General features: G+C 40.8%; 2 pseudogenes; both read left to right on the forward strand.

The window, feature by feature from the left end:
• The window catches only part of LOC146886240 (uncharacterized), a 29,938-nt pseudogene extending 17,140 nt beyond the window's left edge, over window positions 1–12,798 (forward strand).
• Window positions 12,799–12,935: 137 nt separating this feature from the next.
• On the forward strand, window positions 12,936–14,843 carry LOC114184487 (uncharacterized; annotated as a pseudogene).
• The last annotated feature ends 5,175 nt before the right edge of the window (window positions 14,844–20,018 follow it).

Below are 20,018 nucleotides of genomic sequence, written 5' to 3' on the forward strand. Positions count from 1 at the left end.
TGTCAATGATTTTGACGGGACTACTTGAAGATGCTGGTATGCAAACTAGTACGGTGCAAGATGAAGGGAATACAGATTTTGATGTGTTGTTGAACGAAAATAACCAACCATTATATGAAGGTTGTACAAAGTATTCAAAGCTATCATTCATTTTGAGGTTGTATCATATAAAGTGTATGTGTAGAATGAGTGACAAAGCAATGACGATGATTTTGGAGTTGCTAAATAACGCTTTTTAACATGCTAAGCTTCCTAGCTCATTCTATAAGGCAAAAAATGTTATTAGCAAACTTGGTCTTAATTATGTGAAAATACCAGCTTGCCCAAAAGACTGCATGTTATATTGGGGTGAGGATAATGACGACTTAGAAGAATGCAAACGGTGCAAGACGTCTAAATGGAAAGATAATAAGAAGAAACAATATGCAAGGATATTGCGCTACTTTCCCTTAAAGCCAAGATTGCAAAGGTTGTTCATGTGTTCTAAGACAGTTGATTCTATGACATGGCATGCATCAGAAAAAAAACCTAGATCAATTGATGAGGCATCCTAGAGATTCTGAGGCTTGGAAAAGATTTGATCTATTGCATCCAGAATTTGCAAATGACCCTCAAAATGTACGATTAGGCTTAGCTAATGATGGTTTCAACCCTTTTGGAAACATGAGTACAAGTCATAGTATATGGCCAATGGTCCTCATCCCATATAATCGTCCTCCTTGGGAGTGTATGAAGCAAACCTCCTTTATCCTCTCCATGATAATTCCTAGTAAACAAATGGTAGGGAATGACATTGATGTCTACTTAAAACCATTGATCAAAGAATTGAAGGAGTTATGGTTTGATGGAGTGCAAACATATGACTATTCGAAAAAAGAAATGTTTACATTGCGAGCAGCTTTGATATGGACAATTAGTGACTTCCCTAGACTAGGGACTTTGTCATGATGGAACACACACACTAGTCTTGCTTGCCCTACTTGTAACTTTGATACAGAATCTTCTTGGCTATAAGGGCAAATTTAGTTTTATGGGACATTTTCGTTTTTTACAAAAGGATCACAGATTTACATTCAATCGGTCTCTTTTTAATGGAAGAACTGAACGAAGGGATGCATCAATTCCATTGACAGGGGCAGAAATATTTAAACAAGTTGAGGATTTGAATGTTACATTTGGAAAACCATTAGAAACTACAAATTCAAGTAAGAGGTCTCGAACAAAAAATTTTGAAGTGGTTAGAGCGCCACAATGGAGAAAGAGAAGTATATTTTTTTACCTTCCTTATTGGGAGACCAACTTGTTGCACCATTGTCTAGATGTCATGCATATTGAGTAGAATGTTTGTGACAATGTTTTGTATACTTTGCTTAATGATCCTACAAAATCAAAGGATCATCTTAAAGCCCGAAAGGTTTGTTTATCCTTATGGTGTTAAAATTTATAGGTATTTGGGACACTTAAAATCCTATGTTCGAAACACGGCACAACCCGAAGGTTCTATTGTTGAAGGATACATAGCTAAAGAGGTTTTAACCTTTTACGCTCAATATATGGAAGGGATGGAGACAAGAACTAATAGACCTTCACGTGTGGATGATTATTCTAATTCGGAATGTTCACAACTGAGTACCCTATTTCCACCAATTGGTAGAGTAGTTAGTGCCTCTTCAACTTTTGAATTGTCAACCACGGAGAAAACTCAAGCACATCGATATGTAATATTTAACTGCTCTCAAGTTAAGCCTTATATTCAGTGACTACAAACCTCTTCGATAAATAAAATTATATTTACAATATGTTTTTTATGGTATTATTAATAATATGTTGACATATTGTGCTAGGGAATTTAAAGATCATTTGTGAAGAGGGTCTCAAAGGCGAAGAATTTCTAGTACAGAGATAGAAAGGATAGTGTTCCTGCAGAGAACAAATAAGATAGGTTAGGCACAAACGTCACCTTACCACGTAGTCCGCTATCTCCTTGGTTGGCCTCTTCCCAGTCGATACATGTCAGCTTGAACCCAGGAGGGGTTACCTGCAAAAGAGTCTCTGAAGCTCAAGTAAGTCAAAGCTCTCAGAGAGTCAAATCAGTGATTAATGAATGCGTACCTTTAAATGATGGGGTCCACGTGTATTTATAGAGCATTAATGACGTTTGACCATTTCATAGGCCGGGCCTTGACTTGGGCTCTAGTTTGGGCCATGAGTGGGCCTGGGCCCTAGCCCAGGCCCTTGAGACCTATGGAACGTGGGGGCTTCGATTTTCGCTAAGTTTATTGGAGTAGTCGGCCTGGGCCTTAACCTTACCAGATATGCTCGAGTAATCGGTCTAGACCGACTACTTGCCTAGATGGCTTTTGTTGGTGATATGAGGTGTAGGTTGTCCTCTTAGACATTTAGGTTAGGTTAAAACCGGTACAAGTTAGGCTAACTTGGCCTAGCCTGGGTACTTGGAGGTCTCGATATGCACATTGTTTACTTGGTCGAGTTTGGCTAGGTACGGTACACCAGTCCCCCAGCCTTGTCCGATATGGGTTGTCGGTCAAGGATGATATGTGTTGATAAGCTAGCAGAACCGGCTAGGTGTGATACACCACTCCCCAGCCTTTAAGTGTGGTGAACAGTGTTAAGGCTTAGAATTTGTAACCGTTAGAAGGTAGGTGAAAGGGTGTCAGTTGGTCAAATCGAAAAAGTTTTGGCACCGTCGTTTTGAGGTGTCATATCTTTTGCAATGATGGTGTCGATTGGTCTATGGTATGGTTTTGGCGGGAAGAGGTTCGTCGTTTGGGATTGTGGGCTATAAATATGTGTTTGCAAACAGATGAGGGGTTACTTGTTTCATTTGTGAATTCTGAATTTAAAGACCTTGTGCGCGTAAAAATGTCCGACTAGTCCTCAATTTCGACCGACATCTTCTCGTAAAAAACAAAATCAGGTATGTCCAGTAGTGGTAGCGTGTGTTCGTCTAGTAGTAGTGAAAGTACTGAGTCAGATAGAAGTAAGAATGGGCGACTTGGAGGTGAGGGTACGAGTTCTGGAGTTGTCACGAGCAGGATGTCGATGGAGGTAGTGAGGGAGGTTCGAGAGGATCCTCCCGAAGAGTTGGAGGAGAGTAACTGGCCGGCGAAAGGCGGCTATGGGTGGGTTGCTGCTGATGTTCGTGATCAATCCTCTTTATTCAGGTGGTCTCAACTGTTGAACTCTTGGCTGAACTGCACACCCGTCATGTCCATGGGTGTCAGTGGAGACATTGTTTCACTAGAGAGGGTGAGTGCCGTCGACCGGGTATGCCACGGGCAGGAGGGGGCTACCGAAAAATTCTTCTACATGTATATGTGCCACTTTTCTCAACTTCATGTGCGACTGCCCTTAGACGATTTCATTATAGGTGTGCTGCGGGCGTTCAATGTGGCACCTACCCAGCTACATCCTAATAGCTGGGCCTACTTGCAGGCCTTCCGCATTCTGTGCGAGTCCTTATATTTGGAGCCTACTCCCTATGCTTTCTTATATTTTTATGACACCAGGCCCCGGAGGCCGGCTACTTGGCTTTCTTTAATCAGTCGTCCCAACATCAGCAGACTGGATGCTTTCTTCCAGTCTTTCAAGCATTTCAAAGACGGGTACTTCAAAGTCGTCGTTAAGGAACGGGGTAAATCTCATTTTTTGAATTCGGATGGGAGTACCAAGTTTCCCTTTAGCTGGACCAACAATCCTTCTCGATATAAAGACATGGGAGTGGAGGAGTTGTCGGCTGGTGACAAGGAGGTGGTGGGGATGTTGTTGAAGTTTGTGGATAAGTTGCCCACTAAGGGCCTAGTTAGGGTTTATAATTTGGTGCATCCGATAATAGATATTGAAGGTATCTGTTTATTACTTAAGTTGTGTTAATAATGCTAAGTTGTTTTGATCCGAGTCGTGATATGTTATTGTAGGGCATATGGCGCAATCTGGCAAGAAGAATCTAGCGCTCTTTCAATCACTGAGGAAGGAAATGGCCGCTAAGGCCAAGGCGACTAGGAAAGCTGACGTTCTCAATCTGCAGGAATCGGTTGTGGAAGTGCATGTACATGGCGGGACGAAAAGGAAAGCTGAGCTTCCGCCTCGACCCGGGAGGGCAAAGACGTGAAGAAGATAAAGGCAGCTCTTCTTGCTTGAAGCCGGGTTGATCGAGTTGTCGGAGATATCTGTTAGGAAGGATATCTCGATCGACCTTCCAGATACCGTTGTTAACTCTATTGATAATATGGAGGTGGATCATATTGTGAGAACAATGGTAGAGTTTGGAAGTAAGGCCTTAGTCCTGAGTCGGCGTGTAGGGTCTCTTTACAGAAGGGAAGTAAAGGAGGTGGGGGAGTTGCAGGGTAAGGTGGATAAGCTTGAGGAGGAGAAGGAGACTTTAGAAAAGGAGAAAGAAGGCTAGGAAGCGGAAAGGAAAAGGCTGGCAACATGGAAGGTGCGTTGCTTGGACTCTGAGGAAAAGCTAAACAAGCGTATAGGGGAGTTGGAGGAAGACTATGAGGATTTGAAGGATAAGTATGATGGGGCTGTTGGGGAACTTGATGATCTGAAGAACAGCGTCATCCAAGAGCATATTAATGGTTTCGAGAAGGGGTTGCGGCAGGCGGCCTTCTTCCATCCGGATGTGGATGTCTCGGATTCAAGATTTGACGTAGATAAGGACATAGTTGGTGGGAAGTTGGTGAGGGAGGATGAGGGGGATGCTGAGGAGGTGGAGGAGAAGGCGGCAGAGGAGAAGGATGCGGAGGCTGCCGTGAGGGGTGATGAGAACAAGGGGATGTAGGAACTTTATTTTTTATAATTTGAAACTTGAATTCTGTTTGTAATAATCCATACAGTATTTTACTTTGCCCTTAATATGATGAATTCCTTGTGTATGTTATGTTTTTTATTAGATGTCGATAACTTGCGTGATAGTGGTGCGTTAGCGGATGGTATAATTATGAGTGGGTTTTTGATGTATGTGATGTTTGGCGATTTCGACTTGTTTTTGAGGGTATTCGACCCAGGCCGCTTACTTGGGGTAAGGGTAGGGAACTTAAACGAATTAACCAAGAGTAAAGGGTGTTCGACCCAGGCCGCTTACTTGGGGTAAGGGTAGGGAACTTAAACGAATTAACTAAGAGTAAAGGGTGTTCGACCCAGGCCGCTTACTTGGGGTAAGGGTGGAGAACTTAAACGAATTAACCAAGAGTAAAGGGTGTTCGACCCAGGCCGCTTACTTGGGGTAAGGGTGGGGAACTTAAACGAATTAACCAAGAGTAAAGGGTGTTCGATCCAGGCCGCTTACTTGGGGGTAAGGGTGGGGAACTTAAACGAATTAACCAAGAGTAAAGGGTGTTCGACCCAAGCCGCTTACTTAGGGTAAGGGTGGGGAACTTAAACGAATTAACCAAGAGTAAAGGGTGTTCGACCCAGGCCGCTTACTTGGGGTAAGGGTAAGGAACTTAAACGAATTAACCAAGAGTAAAGGGTGTTCGACCCAGGCCGCTTACTTGGGGTAAGGGTGGGGAACTTAAACGAATTAACCAAGAGTAAAGACATAGAGTCATAAAGTAGGGAACCCTTCTTTTTATTTATTGAATAGGGGTGCCTCGTTAAAACCTCCTTGGCCAAAACCCTCCTTAGGGAAAAAAGACCAAGTGAGGAAAAAGAGTACACCCGAGGTTACAAGTATTGGGTTCGATTACAATATACATTTAGCTGAAGTAGAACTTGAGGTGGGATACATTCCATGTGTTGGGAATCTCTTCCCTAGATAACTGCTCTAGGCGATAAGTTCTTCCTCCTGCATCTTCTCGTATGCGGTACGGGCCGTCCCAATTGGCGGAGAACTTGCCATCCTTCTTTCTAGCACTGTTGGCCATTCTCCATACTAGGTCCCCGACGACAAATGATCATGGGTGTAGATTTGCATTATATTTCCTGGCAGCTCGTTGTTTGGCAGCTAGATTGTGTATTTGGGCTTTTTCTCTGAGTTCGGGTAGGAGGTCGAGATGTAAGGCATGTTTTGGTGGTTGTGAGTTGGGTCATATAGTTCTCAGTGCAGGGATGGTTCGCCAATTTCTACCGGTATCATGGCGTCTGCGCCGTAGACTAGGCTGAATGGGGATTCGTTTGTTGATGATTGAGGGGTGCATCTGTAAGCCCATAGTACTTCTATTAACTCTTCAGGCCATCGGCCTTTGGCGATATCCAACCTCTTGCGCAGCTCAATGAGAATAACTTTGTTTGCCGCTTCTGCTTGCCCATTGGTTTGTGGATGTTCTACAGAGCTTGTGATGTGTTTGATGCCTAGGCCGGTGTAGAATTTGGCTAACTCCTTGTCAATAAATTGTCGGCCATTGTCTGTTATAATGGTATATGGTACACCATATCTGCATATAATGTCCTTCCACACGAACTGCTCGACTTGCTGGGTCGTGATGGTGGTCAGCAGCTTGGCCTCGATCCATTTGGTAAAATAATCAACGGCTACGATTAGGAATTTTACTTGCCCCTTGTCGGGTGAGAAGGGGCCGAGGATGTCCATTCCCCACTTAGCGAATGGCCATGGGGACAGTATGTGGTGTAGTTGTTCCTGTTTCTGATGGATAACGTTGTCGTGCTTCTGGCATGGCTTGCACTTCCTAACATGATCCTAGCAGTCCGCTTCTATAGTGGGCCAGAAGTATCCGGCTCTGAGAACTCTTGTAGCTATGGTGCGTGCGCCTGAATGATAACCACAAATTCCTTCGTGTAATTCTTTGATGATATATTGGGCTTGCTCTGCCGTGACACACTTAAGTAGGGGTTGACCGTACCCGCGTTTGCAGAGGTCATCGCCTACCATAGTGTACCTGACAGCCTTAGCCAGCCAAGTTTTGTCCGCGTCGAGGGGGGGTTGCCGGTTTTGAGGTATTGAATGTAAGGTGTGGTCCAGTTTTGGGTTTGGGAGGGGATGACGTTGTTCGATGGGGTGTGGGTTAACGTTTGGCAAGTGTGTATGATGGAAGGTGTGGAGAGTGTTTGCTGTAGTAGGGATCGATTACGGTTTTTGAGTTTGGTGCTGGCTAATTTGGAAAGGATGTCGGCTTTGACGTTGTCGGTTCTCGGGATGTGTTCGACGCGAACTTGTTCAAAGGCGGATTGAATAATCGCACGGACTAGATGGTAATACTGTTGGAGGATGGGGTGTTTGATTTGGAATTCATCATTTAGATGACGTACAGTGAGTTTGGAGTCGGTTTTGCATGTTAACTTCTTGACGCCGACTTCACGGGCTAGGGTAAGGCCGGCGAGGATAGCTTCGTACTCGGCTTGGTTATTTGATGTTTTGAAGGCAAAGTGAAGAGATTTCTCGATGCGGATGTCGTTGGGGCCTTCTAAGACGATGCCAGCGCCGGCACCCCTTGGGTTTGAGGAGCCATCTACATGAAGTGTCCATTGGTCCTCAACGGGTGTTTGTTGTAGGTCATTGACGAAGTCTAAGAGACACTGGGCTTTGATGGGGCCGTGGGGTTCATAGCAGATGTTGAATTGTGACAGCTCCACGGCCCATGATGACATGCGTCCGGCTAGATCTAGCTTTTGTAATATTTTTTGGATTGGGTAATCGGTCTTGACGGTTATGGTGTGGTTTTGGAAATATGGGCATAGGCGGCGTGTTGCGTGGACCAAGGATAGGGCTAGTTTTTCTACCATCTGATACCTGGTTTCAGGATCTTGTAGTGTTTTGCTCACGAAATACACAGGATGTTGCGTGCCTTCTACTTCTTGGACAAGGGCTGCGCTGACGGTATGGTCGGTGGTCGTGATATATACCAGCAGGGGTTGGCTGATGTCTAGTTTGTGGAGGATGGGGGGTGAGGTTAGGGTTGTTTTGAGTTTTTGGAAGATCTGTTCACAATCATCAGTCCACGTGAACCGGGCGGATTTCTTTAGGAGCTGGATTATGGGTTGAGTTTGTTCCGCTAGTTTGGGTAGGAAGCGAGAAATGGCCGTGAGGCAGCCGATTAGGCGTTGGACTTCTTTGACAGTAGTGGGGCTGCGCATTTCGATGATAGCCTTGCATTTTTCAGGGTTAGCCTCTATGCCACGTTAGGTTAGCATGAAACCAAGGAATTTACCCTGGTCGACGCCGAATACGCATTTATCGAGATTTAGGCGGAGGTTATATTGGCGGAGGGCAGAGAACACTGCCTCCAAGTCTTTAGCGTGTTGATGATGGCTTGGGGACTTGACGACCATGTCATTGACGTAGACTTCGACACAGTGTCCTGTTCGATGGCTGAAGACTTTGTCCATTAGTCGCTGGTAAGTTGCCCCGACGTTTTTGAGGCCGAAGGGCATGACCCTATAGAAGTAGTTGGCATCGTCTGTGATGAAGGCGGTCTTGTGCATATCTGCTGTGGCCATGGGGATTTGGTTATAACCTGAATATGCATCTAAAAAGCTAAGCACCTTGTTTCCTGCCGCGCCGTCTACGAGTCGATCGATGTTGGGTAAGGGGTAGGCGTCGCGACGGCATGCCTTATTCAAGTCTGTGTAGTCTACGCACATCCGCCATTTGCCATTGGCTTTCTTTACCAAGACTACGTTAGAAAGCCAAGTGGTGTATTGAGCTTCTTCTATAAACCCTGTGCTCAGTAACTTGTCGGCCTCTAGCTTGGCCGCTTGTCTGCGTTCTTCCCCAAGCTTGCGCTTTTTCTGGGATACGTAGCGGGCTTCTTTATATATCGAAAGCTTGTGGAATGCCACCTGGGGGTCTACTCTAGGGAGGTCGGCGGCTGACCAGGCGAAAAGATCTGTGTTATTGATGAGGATGGGTGTGATTGTGGCACGCTCATCAGAGTTTAAACCGGTGCCTAAGTTAATAGAGTGGCCATTGGGGAGTTCCAAGGGAGTGGTGTCCTCGACTGGTTCGAGGCGGACATCCCGGCCTATTCTGGGGTCAAGGTCCTCGCCGGATAGGGCTATGCGGGAATCAGGGGGTCGTTCGATATGGTTTGTTTGTTGGATTGGGAGTTGTGGTCTTAAGCTTGCCATATAGCACTCGCGTGCCAGGCGTTGGTCACAGTGTATGGTTAGGATGTCGTCGGATGGGGCAGGAAACTTCATGGCCAAGTGAGGGGTAGAGACGACTACGCCAAGTGTATTGAGGGAAGGACGACCCAGGAGTATGTTGTAGGATGTTGGCGCATCGACTATAAGGAAGCGGATTGGGATGGTTTTGGTTTGGGTTCCTTCCCGAAAGACGGTATGGAGGTCTATGTAGCCCCGGGTGGATATTTGTTCGCCGGAAAAGGCATATATGGGCTCATCATATGGTATCATGGCGGTGTCAGGAAGTTGTAACTTTTGATAGGTGGCCCAGTAGAGGATGTCAACTGAGCTGCCTTGATCCACAAGGACTTTCTTAACGACATAATTTTCGATTTCAACGGTGATGACCATGGGGTCATCCTGCTAGTGGTCAAGGCCATGGAAATCATCATTCGTGAATACGATGGGGGGCATACGACGTCTGTGATGGGAATGAGTGATATGGTTGATGGATTGTATATGGCGGAGGTGTCTCTTTCTGGCAGACGAGGTGGAGCCTCCACTTACGAAGCCACCAGAGATGGTGTTAATGGTGCCTCGTAAGGGGAGGTCGGCAGGGGTGATGTTGGTGCGGGCGGGTTCTGGCTGTTGGTTGTTGGGTTAGGTGGGGTGGCTATTGTGATGGGCGTCGTTTGGTTGGCGTCTGTGGTCATATCGTGGGGGGTGGCGGGATCGGGAGGAGAAGGAATGGTCATCCCTACGGATGAAGCGGCGAAAGTGGCCAGCACGGACCAGTTCTTCTATTTTATCCTGGAGCGCTTTGCATTCTTCCGTAGTGTGACCATGGTTGTGATGGTACCGGCAATATTTGGTCATGTCAGCGTTGGGAGGTGTGGTTGTCTTGCGTGGTGGGGGGAGGAGGTCAGCTTGTAGGGCCTCGTCTAGGATGCGGGAGCGGGCCACTGTGAGGGGGGCGTATCTGGTGAAGCGAGGTTGGCAGGGTTGGCGGAGGCGGGTATCAGGGCGTGGGTGAGGTTGTGGGGTGGGGTTGGGGGTGGGGTTGGAGGTGTTGGTGGCGTAGTCGTTGCAGAATTTGGTGTGAAGGGTTTGCATTTCCTCCATGCGGACGTAGTCGGCTGTACGTAGCTTGAGTTCGTGCATGGAGGTGGGTGGGTGGAGGTAGACGTTGTTGGCGAAGGGGCCGGGCTGTAGGGTAAGAGTCATACATTGGAGTATCATCTCCTGGTTGAGGTGTGGTGTACGAAGGGCGGCTTTGCTGAAGCGATCGATGAACGTTCTGAGTGGTTCATTGGGTTCCTGTCTGATACCCAGTAGGGATATGGTGGTGGTTTGATGTTGGCGGCTTCCAGCGAAATGGGTGGAAAATATGTGGGAAAGGATGTCGAAGCTATCAATTGAGTAGGGCGAGAGGGTGGTGAACCATTCTAGGGCAGGGCCTTTGAGGGTAGTGGGGAAAGCTTTGCAAAAGACTGCATCCTGGGATGTGTACAGGGCGACATGGGTGATGTAGACTTTCAAGTGTTCGTCAAGGTCGGTTTCGCCGGTATAGCGATCCAGGTTGAATGGTTCCCATTAGGCCGGGAGAGGGGTGTTGGCGATAAAATCCGTGAATGGGTGGCGGCGTCTGGGCTGGTGGGGGGGGCATGTGGGATGGGGGTGGGTGGTTGATCATAGCAGGAAAGGTGGAGGTGATGTTGTGAGGAGGAATGTGGGTTGTAGGAAGATATTGTGGGTTGTAGGGTGGGATATATGTGGTTGGAGGGCGATGGGTATGTTGTAGGGGGCGTGGGTGGTGGGGATGGTGGGGGCGGGAGTTGGGGGTGCGGTGAGCCCTAGTTGACCGGATGGAAAGTGATGGGGATGTGTAGAGGTAACGGGTGTCTGTTGGGTGGTGGTGAAGGTGTGAGGGGTGGGATTGTATTCACTTTCTTCCTCTGTAGGCTGGAAGGTCGGAGACTTCACAACTTCAGAGGTTTCTTTGGTTTTTCCCTTCAGGTTGGCGTCTGCCTCGATCCTTCGCCTGAGGCGAGAGTTCTCTTGTCTCAGCGCTTCCATTTCTTCAACACTACGCTTCTTCAGGTCTGCGAGTTCTTGTTGCATCTTTGCCTGGCCGTCTAGGATGGCGGCCAAGTCAGGGGTGATGCTGGGAGGTCCAGAGGGGCCAGCGTCCGCTTGCTTGTTCGCTCTAGCTCTGCTGCGGGTAGAAACCATCTTCGGAGAAAAAACGGGTACTAAAGGTGTTCGTCTCGGCCCCACGGTGGGTGCCAATTGTTCCTGCAGAGAACAAATAAGATAGGTTAGGCACAAGCGTCACCTTACCACGTAGTCCGTTATCTCCTTGGTTGGCCTCTTCCCAATCAATACATGTCAGCTTGAACCTAGGGGGGTTACCTGCAGAAGAGTCTCCGAAGCTCAAGTAAGTCAAAGCTCTCAGAGAGTCAAATCAGTGATTAATGAATGCGTACCTTTAAATGATGGGGTCCACGTGTATTTATAGAGCATTAATGACGTTTGACCATTTCATAGGCTGGGCCTTGACTTGGGCTCTAGTTTGGGCCATGAGTGGGCTTGGGCCCTAGCCCAGGCCCTTGAGACCTATGGAACGTGGGGGCTTCGATTTTCGCTAAGTTTATTGGAGTAGTCGGCCTGGCCTTAACCTTACCAGATATGCTCGAGTAATCGGTCTAGACCGACTACTTGCCTAGATGGCTTTTGTTGGTGATATGAGGTGCAGGTTGTCCTCTTAGACATTTAGGTTAGGTTAAAACCGGTACAAGTTAGGCTAACTTGGCCTAGCCTGGGTACTTGGCGGTCTCGATATGCACATTGTTTACTTGGTCGAGTTTGGCTAGGTACGGTACACCAGTCCCCCAGCCTTGTCCGATATGGGTTGTCGGTCAAGGATGATATGTGTTGATAAGCTAGCGGAACCGGCTAGGTGTGATACAGATAGTTAATAAGGATTTCATAAATTGGTTTCCTCAAAGGGTATGTAGAATGTTTTTCTCTTTTCTTTTTTTTACAAATTCTAAATTAAAGTTTTCAAAATATATTGACATATAAAATAATTATTTTAGATTCATAACCCAGACATATCAAATTCAGTGTCAAATGATCTCAAGTATCTAGCTCAAGGTCCCACAACACATGCTAGAAGATTTACTGCCTTCAATGTGAATGGATACAAATTTAGAACTGAAAGTCGAGAACATGGGATGAAAAGTCAAAATAGTGGAGTTTTCTTAACTTCTTCAACATCGTGTGTTGCAAGTAGTGTAGACAATAACATTAGAGAAGCAAATTTTGCATACTATGGAAAATTAGAAGATATAATAGAGCTTAATTACTATGGTCATTTTAAAATTACATAAAGGGTTTAAGAAAGATCCATTGGGTTTTAATTGTATTAATTTTTCACGATTAATTTACACTGGAGATCGTGAGGAGCATGATCCATACATTGAGGCTTCACAAGCTGAAATGGTCTATTATGTCAACGATGAGGTCAATAAGGATTGGACAATTGCAGTCCATTTGAAACCAAGAGACTTTTATGATATGGGAGAAGAAGATATTGAGATTTGTGAAGTTCAATCATGTCCACAACAAGACTTGAATCAGTTTTTCAATGACTCTGAACAATTGCCATTGTTTAGGGACTATGAAGATGATGACTTATTAAATGAGGACAACCATAATGATGACCTTGATGACAATGATTCAATGTAACAATAGTAATAGTTGTTAGGTATGGCTCTATGCTATAGAACTTTTTCATACATGTTTACCTTATAATTAATTATTGATTTTTTTTATTGTAATAATTAATTATTTACATCTTGATTGTTTCATTTGTATATGCAGATATGCCTAGAGCTAAAAGAATTAGGAACTTGCTTAAGGCAGCCAAAGGAACCCTTGAAATTCAGCACATTTCACCTAGTTCAGAACATTCTATAGGAAATTATGTGGAGGTTACTTCAGCACAACCAACAACTGAGCTAGGACAACAAAGAATTGAATCTGAACAACCAAGAATTGAATCTAGATAGCCAAGAATTGAATCTGGACAACCAACAATTGAATCTGGACAGCCAAGAACTAAACATGGAGAGGCAAGTTATGAACCTTATTTGCCAACTTATGAACCTGCACAACCAACACCCCAATCTTCTGAATCTATTCCACCAACTTCTGAATCTATTTAGCCAACTCCTGAATCTGAACCTGAAAGAGTAGGTCCAAAAAAAGGAAGGCAATCAAGCCATTATTGGTCGGTGGAAGCTATAGGTAAATTTAATAATGTGTTTTTGTTTTCATTTATTAAGTGTCAATTAATGTATTTAATATTTATAGATGAGCATGGACTTAGACAAAATGTGAAGGTCAAGGTTAAGGATGCTCTTAATATGCCTAGTGGATTACGTGTGATCGTAAATTATGACGATAAATATCAACCGATTGGAGAAGCATCCGCTTTACTTGCAAGAGTGTGTGGATTGCTAGCAGCAAATCATATTATGTTCCCTATAAGTTTTGAAAGATGGTCAGCTATGCCAGATACTTATAAGGATAATATGCGAGAAAGTTCCTTAAAGGTAAAATAACCAGCCATTAAACATCTCTAGCATTATTTCTTTTATTCAATATAGATTTTGACTAACATTTGTATTATTTCAAGACAAATGAAGACTTAGCAAAAAGAGACGTTTTGTTTAAAATTGGAAAACTCTGGAGGGAGTATAGATGTAAGCTATAGGTAAATTTAATAATGTGTTTTTGTTTTCATTTATTAAGTGTCAATTAATGTATTTAATATTTATAGATGAGCATGGACTTAGACAAAATGTGAAGGTCAAGGTTAAGGATGCTCTTAATATGCCTAGTGGATTACGTGTGATCGTAAACTATGACGATAAATATCAACCGATTGGAGAAGCATCCGCTTTACTTGCAAGAGTGTGTGGATTGCTAGCAGCAAATCATATTATGTTCCCTATAAGTTTTGAAAGATGGTCAGCTATGCCAGATACTTATAAGGATAATATGCGAGAAAGTTCCTTAAAGGTAAAATAACCAGCCATTAAACATCTCTAGCATTATTTCTTTTATTCAATATAGATTTTGACTAACATTTGTATTATTTCAAGACAAATGAAGACTTAGCAAAAAGAGACGTTTTGTTTAAAATTGGAAAACTTTGGAGGGAGTATAGATGTAAGCTTTGGAATGAATTTTATGACCCACTTGTTAGCAGAAATGAACTCATCAAGAATGTTCCAGAAAGTCTTAATATGGAACAGTGGGCTGCTTTTGTTGATTATCATCTCAAGCCTTCCACAATGGTATAAACTCTTGAATTAATATATTTACAACCTCGTGAATTAGGATATTTACAATAAGCTTCTAATCAATTTTAAATTTGTAGGATTTGTGTAAGAAAAATAGAGATATCAGGAAAAGACAAAGTATTCCTTACACTGGTGGTGCTATGTCTTTGTCAAGAAGAAGGGATAATTTGGTACCTTTTATTGATATTTTGTTCTCAACTCTGAGTTATATATTCTGTTTTCTTTTTCTTATAATATTTTCTTTGAATATATAGAAAATTGAGACTGGTAGGAATGTTGGGCGAGCCGAACTGTAGAAGATAACTCATAAGAGAAAGAATGGCACCTATGTCAATGATGAGGCTATGGAGATTGGAGTAATTTCTTTGTTAATTTCTCTTTATGTTGTATATTAATTCTTAGATTGATCAGGTAGAAGTATAATGTAATCATCATATATTACTAGTGAGAGGTTCAAATTTTGATGGCTCAGTTTTTGGTAATGATAGAACTTGCTGCTAGTGAGGTAATATGTGGCGTATGAGTTAGAGCAAATTGTTAGGATAAAACTGTGGTAAGCTCACAAGTCACAATTAGAAGTATTATTTTTGTGAGGGACATTGATAGAAAAAAACATTAAGCTCATAAGTGTCACTCTGATCACTTTACGTAAATTATCTTGAAATGAAAAAAAAAATAGAATGAAAGGAATTATATTAAAGCTTAGAAATGGAACTGCACGTTTGATGTGTAGCCAAGTGCATCAAGGTGAGTAGCCATGGCTTTGTTCATTGCCTCTGGACAACAACTTAGTATTTGAAAAAATTTAACCATTTTTATTTCAAATATATGATCATCAATGAACTAGCTACATCTATTCTGAACAATGTAAGAGTGAACTATTTATCTTATGATAAAAGTATCGTTCAAAATTGGAAATAACCGCCGGAATTCACATACTTTTTTGTAGTGATGAAAGGTCTTAGTAATTTTGATGATAACAAACACCTTATAAAAATGAAGATAAATTTGGTTATTCATATAATATGTTTAGTCTTGCATATGAAAGCTCCATAGTTGTTAAATTGTAGAATACAATTATGCAAGGACTAAGAAAAACTAGATTAAGTAACCAGTAGACTAAATACCGATTATACGACACAATGACTAAGTGTTGTATGAATTGTGATTATATATTTGATTATCTAATGTTTGTTCATGAGTTTTAAGCAAGTCATGTCAAAAGCGTAGTTAATGCATATTAAATGAAATATAAAGATTGTATTAAACATGTCTAAAAGTGAAGAGTAGATGAGCTCAATAAAAGATGTTGACCAAAAGAGTTTTGAAATTAGATGAGTCAACATGGCATTAGACGAGTTAACATTTGTTAGATAACTCAAAGAAACACAATGAAGCATAAGATGACTACATGCATTAGACAAGTCTGAAAGAGCGACGCTATTTTAGCTAAGTCATTTCTTTCATTTAGTTATTTATTGCATATTTGAAGTAACAGATTTATTATATTATTTGGAATCAAAATTATTGAAAGAGTCACAATGTTTAAAATGATATCTTGACAATTAAATTTGAATTAAAGGATTTCATCAAAGAAATTATATTTTGAAATTAAAATAATTGTCAAATAGTCATGGAAACATTTTATAAATGACCAACATTATTTTGATTACATATTCTAAATATTTATTTGATTTGTATAATTTATGTATTAGATCATATCTTGATTACATATGACTATATTTGAAACTATTGCTAATGAGATATTACATAATCTATTTCCTAAGTTTCCTTTGGTAGATGATTTCTTAATGTTGGAGAGAAGATAATATCAATAATTTTTGCATCAAATGCTCTCTAATATCAATAAGGAAACAATGGATTAAAGCTTTAAACAATATATTTCATCATACAATAGCTTCAACAAAGGATATCTTACAAATGAAGGATTACAAAAGATTATTTAAAGAATTGAAATGAAGAAGATTTAAGTAGAGAAGCTACAACGAAAAAACAATCAAAATAAGGAATATGATATACAACATATTTATAAAGACGTAAATTCCCACTACAAAAATTTATGATAAATATGGCAGTTTTAATATGACGGTTCTAAAAAACTGCCATAATTTATTACATATTATGATATTTTTATAACTACCATATTTTACGTTCAAAATATGGCATTTGAAAGTGTCATTTAATAATTCTAATTTTTTTTCTCCCACAATGGTATTTTCCTACATCGTATCACTATTGAAACAAGAATTCCCTCGGAGTTTTCTGTCCTAAGAACAAAATAAACTTCCAAATTAACACTTCCCACACTTGTTCTCTCTTGTCCAAAACCCTAGATCTTCCTTGCCTAGAACCTCTTATCATTTTCAAAACACTAAACACGCTTCACTTTCGAGCCTTTTCAAATTGGCTCCTCACTATCGAGCCTTTTCAAAATGGCTTCTCACCTTCGAGCCTTACAAACACTAAATCGTGACCCAAACCTTTGTTGGAACTCTCATCGAGGCTCATCGGAAATGCACACCCTCGTCGAAAAGCATTATATTGAACCTTGACCACCATCCTTCATCTTTAACCCTCACCATAAACCCAAATAGTCCACTGTAAACCCTTAGTGCAAAACCCCATCTTGAACCCTCACTACATCTTTACCTTTTCTTTCGCTCGCAAATTGGGCATCTTGGCAAAGATTATGATTAGTGGGTTCACGACCCTATCGTAAGCAAGGAAGGCCCTTGCTTTAATTTCTAGAGGTACGCACTTTTCATATTCTTGCTATAATTCAAGATTTTTGTACTCTATGTTTTTTTGACCTAATTTTTTAGGGGATTTAATGATTTATGAGTGGGTTTGTTGATAATAGTTGGTCATTGATGGGTACCGATGGCATGGAAGATGTGACTGTAGTGATAAACTCTTCTCCAAACTATTTTTTGGGGTCCAATTAAAATGTTTTGTGTTCCCAACATTTGGAGGTGGGGTTTTGTGTGCCAAGGCATCAACGCTCATGTAGGTACTTTAAAAGCATATAGTTATATGTGCAATTCCTCTTTCTTCTAATTTTCTAAGTATCTTCTAAATGTTGATTATAATATGCTCTTGAACAATGGTTCCTAGCAAATGTTCCACCTGCATTGTTCATTTTTTGGGAGAGCATCGATCATAAAGGGTTGATTACGGGTACAAACTTGAGCAAGTTAAGGCTTTGGAAAGGGCCTATGCTGAATTTCCCAAACCAAGTTCTTGGCAAAGGCTGCAACTAATCAGAGAGTGTCTCATCCCTTCTAATATTGAACTAAAACAAATCAAAGTTGGGTTTGAAAATAGAAGGTGAAATATTGTAATTTTGTTTTATAATAAAAGGTCTAAACATTGCTTAGTGATGTTTTAATATTGGACTACCCTTCATATGCCTTGTAGTTTAAAGATACTTGAGCAGATTTTATGCACCACGGAGGTAATTCTTTGTTTGAATATGTTTTTATTCTTAACAATATGAAGTCTATTTATGGTGGTATTTATTTATTAATAATAGTATATATATATGTTTGCTCACATGAATAAAATTTCAATAAGAAAAAAATTACAGTTTTAAGCATTGAAAAATGTTTAGATTTAAAAGGCTACGTTGCCAACTTGGATGGTGTTTGACTATATTGCCATTTTGCATTATCAATTTGAAAACGAGACATGGCAAGTTTGCTAAACTATAAATTTGGATATGCTTCTACTTTACGATTAACTATTATATTTGTAGCAAGATTTGTTTCTGCAGATATTTCCAACAAGGGAGAGGGCTGCACCGTGGAAGCCATATAAGGCATGGAAAAGAATATGCATGAACATTTTGAAAGGTCGATTATTAGGTGGAAATGAAAGCAAAGGTTTCATTAGCACATTCAAGAAATAATGGCACTATATGGAAGAGGGTCCTATATATTAGAGGTTAAGTAGTTTTGGCACCACTAATGTGGACTGGGTGGGGGCAATGCATTGTAATTTTGTTGGCTTTGATGGATTCCAGCCATTAGTGTCAATGGGTGCACTCTGTATTTGGCTTAACTATCACTCAAGTGTTAAATATAGCAATAAAATCATAATTTTAGTTTCTCCCTTCTGTTAAATTGAGATTTTATAAAAGTATATGTTTCACTATAACTTTGTATAACTTTTTACTATTTTTATTTTATTTTATGAAAAGTAGTTTTAATAAATTATGAGGTTATAAAATAATTGAAATAATTTTACATTCAAATTACAACAGTTCAAAACGTTGTATTACATTTTAGTATAGTGAAAATAATGACGTTTTTAGGTGTCGCTTTTTGCATTGGAATGCTTTTAAAAATAAACAAATTATGGCGATTTTAACTACCATTATTTGTATAGTGCATTAAATGGCGGGTGTTACAGCGATTTTCATTAGACTGCCATATTATACATTGTGGCGATAGGATTTATGGCGGTATGCGGACCCGCCATACGCACAACATATGACAGTCATAAGTGTCATTTTTAACATGATTTTTTATAGTGTCCAAAGGGCAAGATATCAAGATTATATTATCTTGAAGATTATATCAATTGAGTGTCTCCATATTACAACAATAATACATGAGTTAAAGCATGAAGATCGAAGAAAATCCAAAGAAGGAAAGGAAGAATAATTCTAGATAAGGAAGACCATTAGATGAGTCAACTCAACAAATAATGCTTAATTTCAAACATTTCTACTAGACGAGTACTTCCATTAGACGACTTCAACAGAAGAATAACTAGAAAAGTAATGTAAAGACATCCATTAGATGAGCCAGGTTCAAATCAATAGATAGCACAAAAAGGTTAACAAATTACAATGTGATGCAGAGATCAAGTCTTACTTGATCAACGAAATATGGATGCTGAAATTGTTGATCAAATCAATTTTAGATTAAGAAGTCTCAACTTTATTTGAAAATATTTTGATTGAGATCTGATTGAATGAGATATAAAATGAAATCTTCTTTTATTGAAGATTGTGAATATTGTTATACAATTATCAACCAGTATCGAGAAAGAAAAACCCATGCATATCAAAGAATACAATAGAATCTCCAAAAAGTTGAAGCCACAACATTACAAAGTTTGAAATTCAATTTTTGAATGGCAGAAAAGGAAAAAATTGATGATTCACATGAAGTAACACACTCTGATTGTCATATCAAGTACATCGAAATAAATAAAGAAGAAGATATTGAAGATATGAAACATTGAATATGCAACAATGGTCAAATGGCACAAGATGATGATAAATATAAAGAACTAGATGAAGAAGATAAGAAGAATATGAGAGAACTGCCAAAGTGTTGAAACACTATCAAATATTCAAGAGAAGTTTAAAGTTAGAATACTTTGAGAGTATAGAGTCAAATTCATATTTTGTATAGAGTGATATTAGGTTGAGTAAAGAAAAGGAAAAAATTGATGATTCACATGAAGTAACACACTCTGATTGTCATATCAAGTACATCGAAATAAACAAAGAAGAAGATATTGAAGATATGAAACATTGAATATGCAACAATGGTGAAATGGCACAAG

The sequence above is a fragment of the Vigna unguiculata genome, chromosome 5, assembly GCF_037176805.1.
Source record: "Vigna unguiculata cultivar grain cowpea cultivar isolate G323 ecotype 2 chromosome 5, ASM3717680v1, whole genome shotgun sequence".
Lineage (NCBI taxonomy): Eukaryota > Viridiplantae > Streptophyta > Magnoliopsida > Fabales > Fabaceae > Vigna > Vigna unguiculata.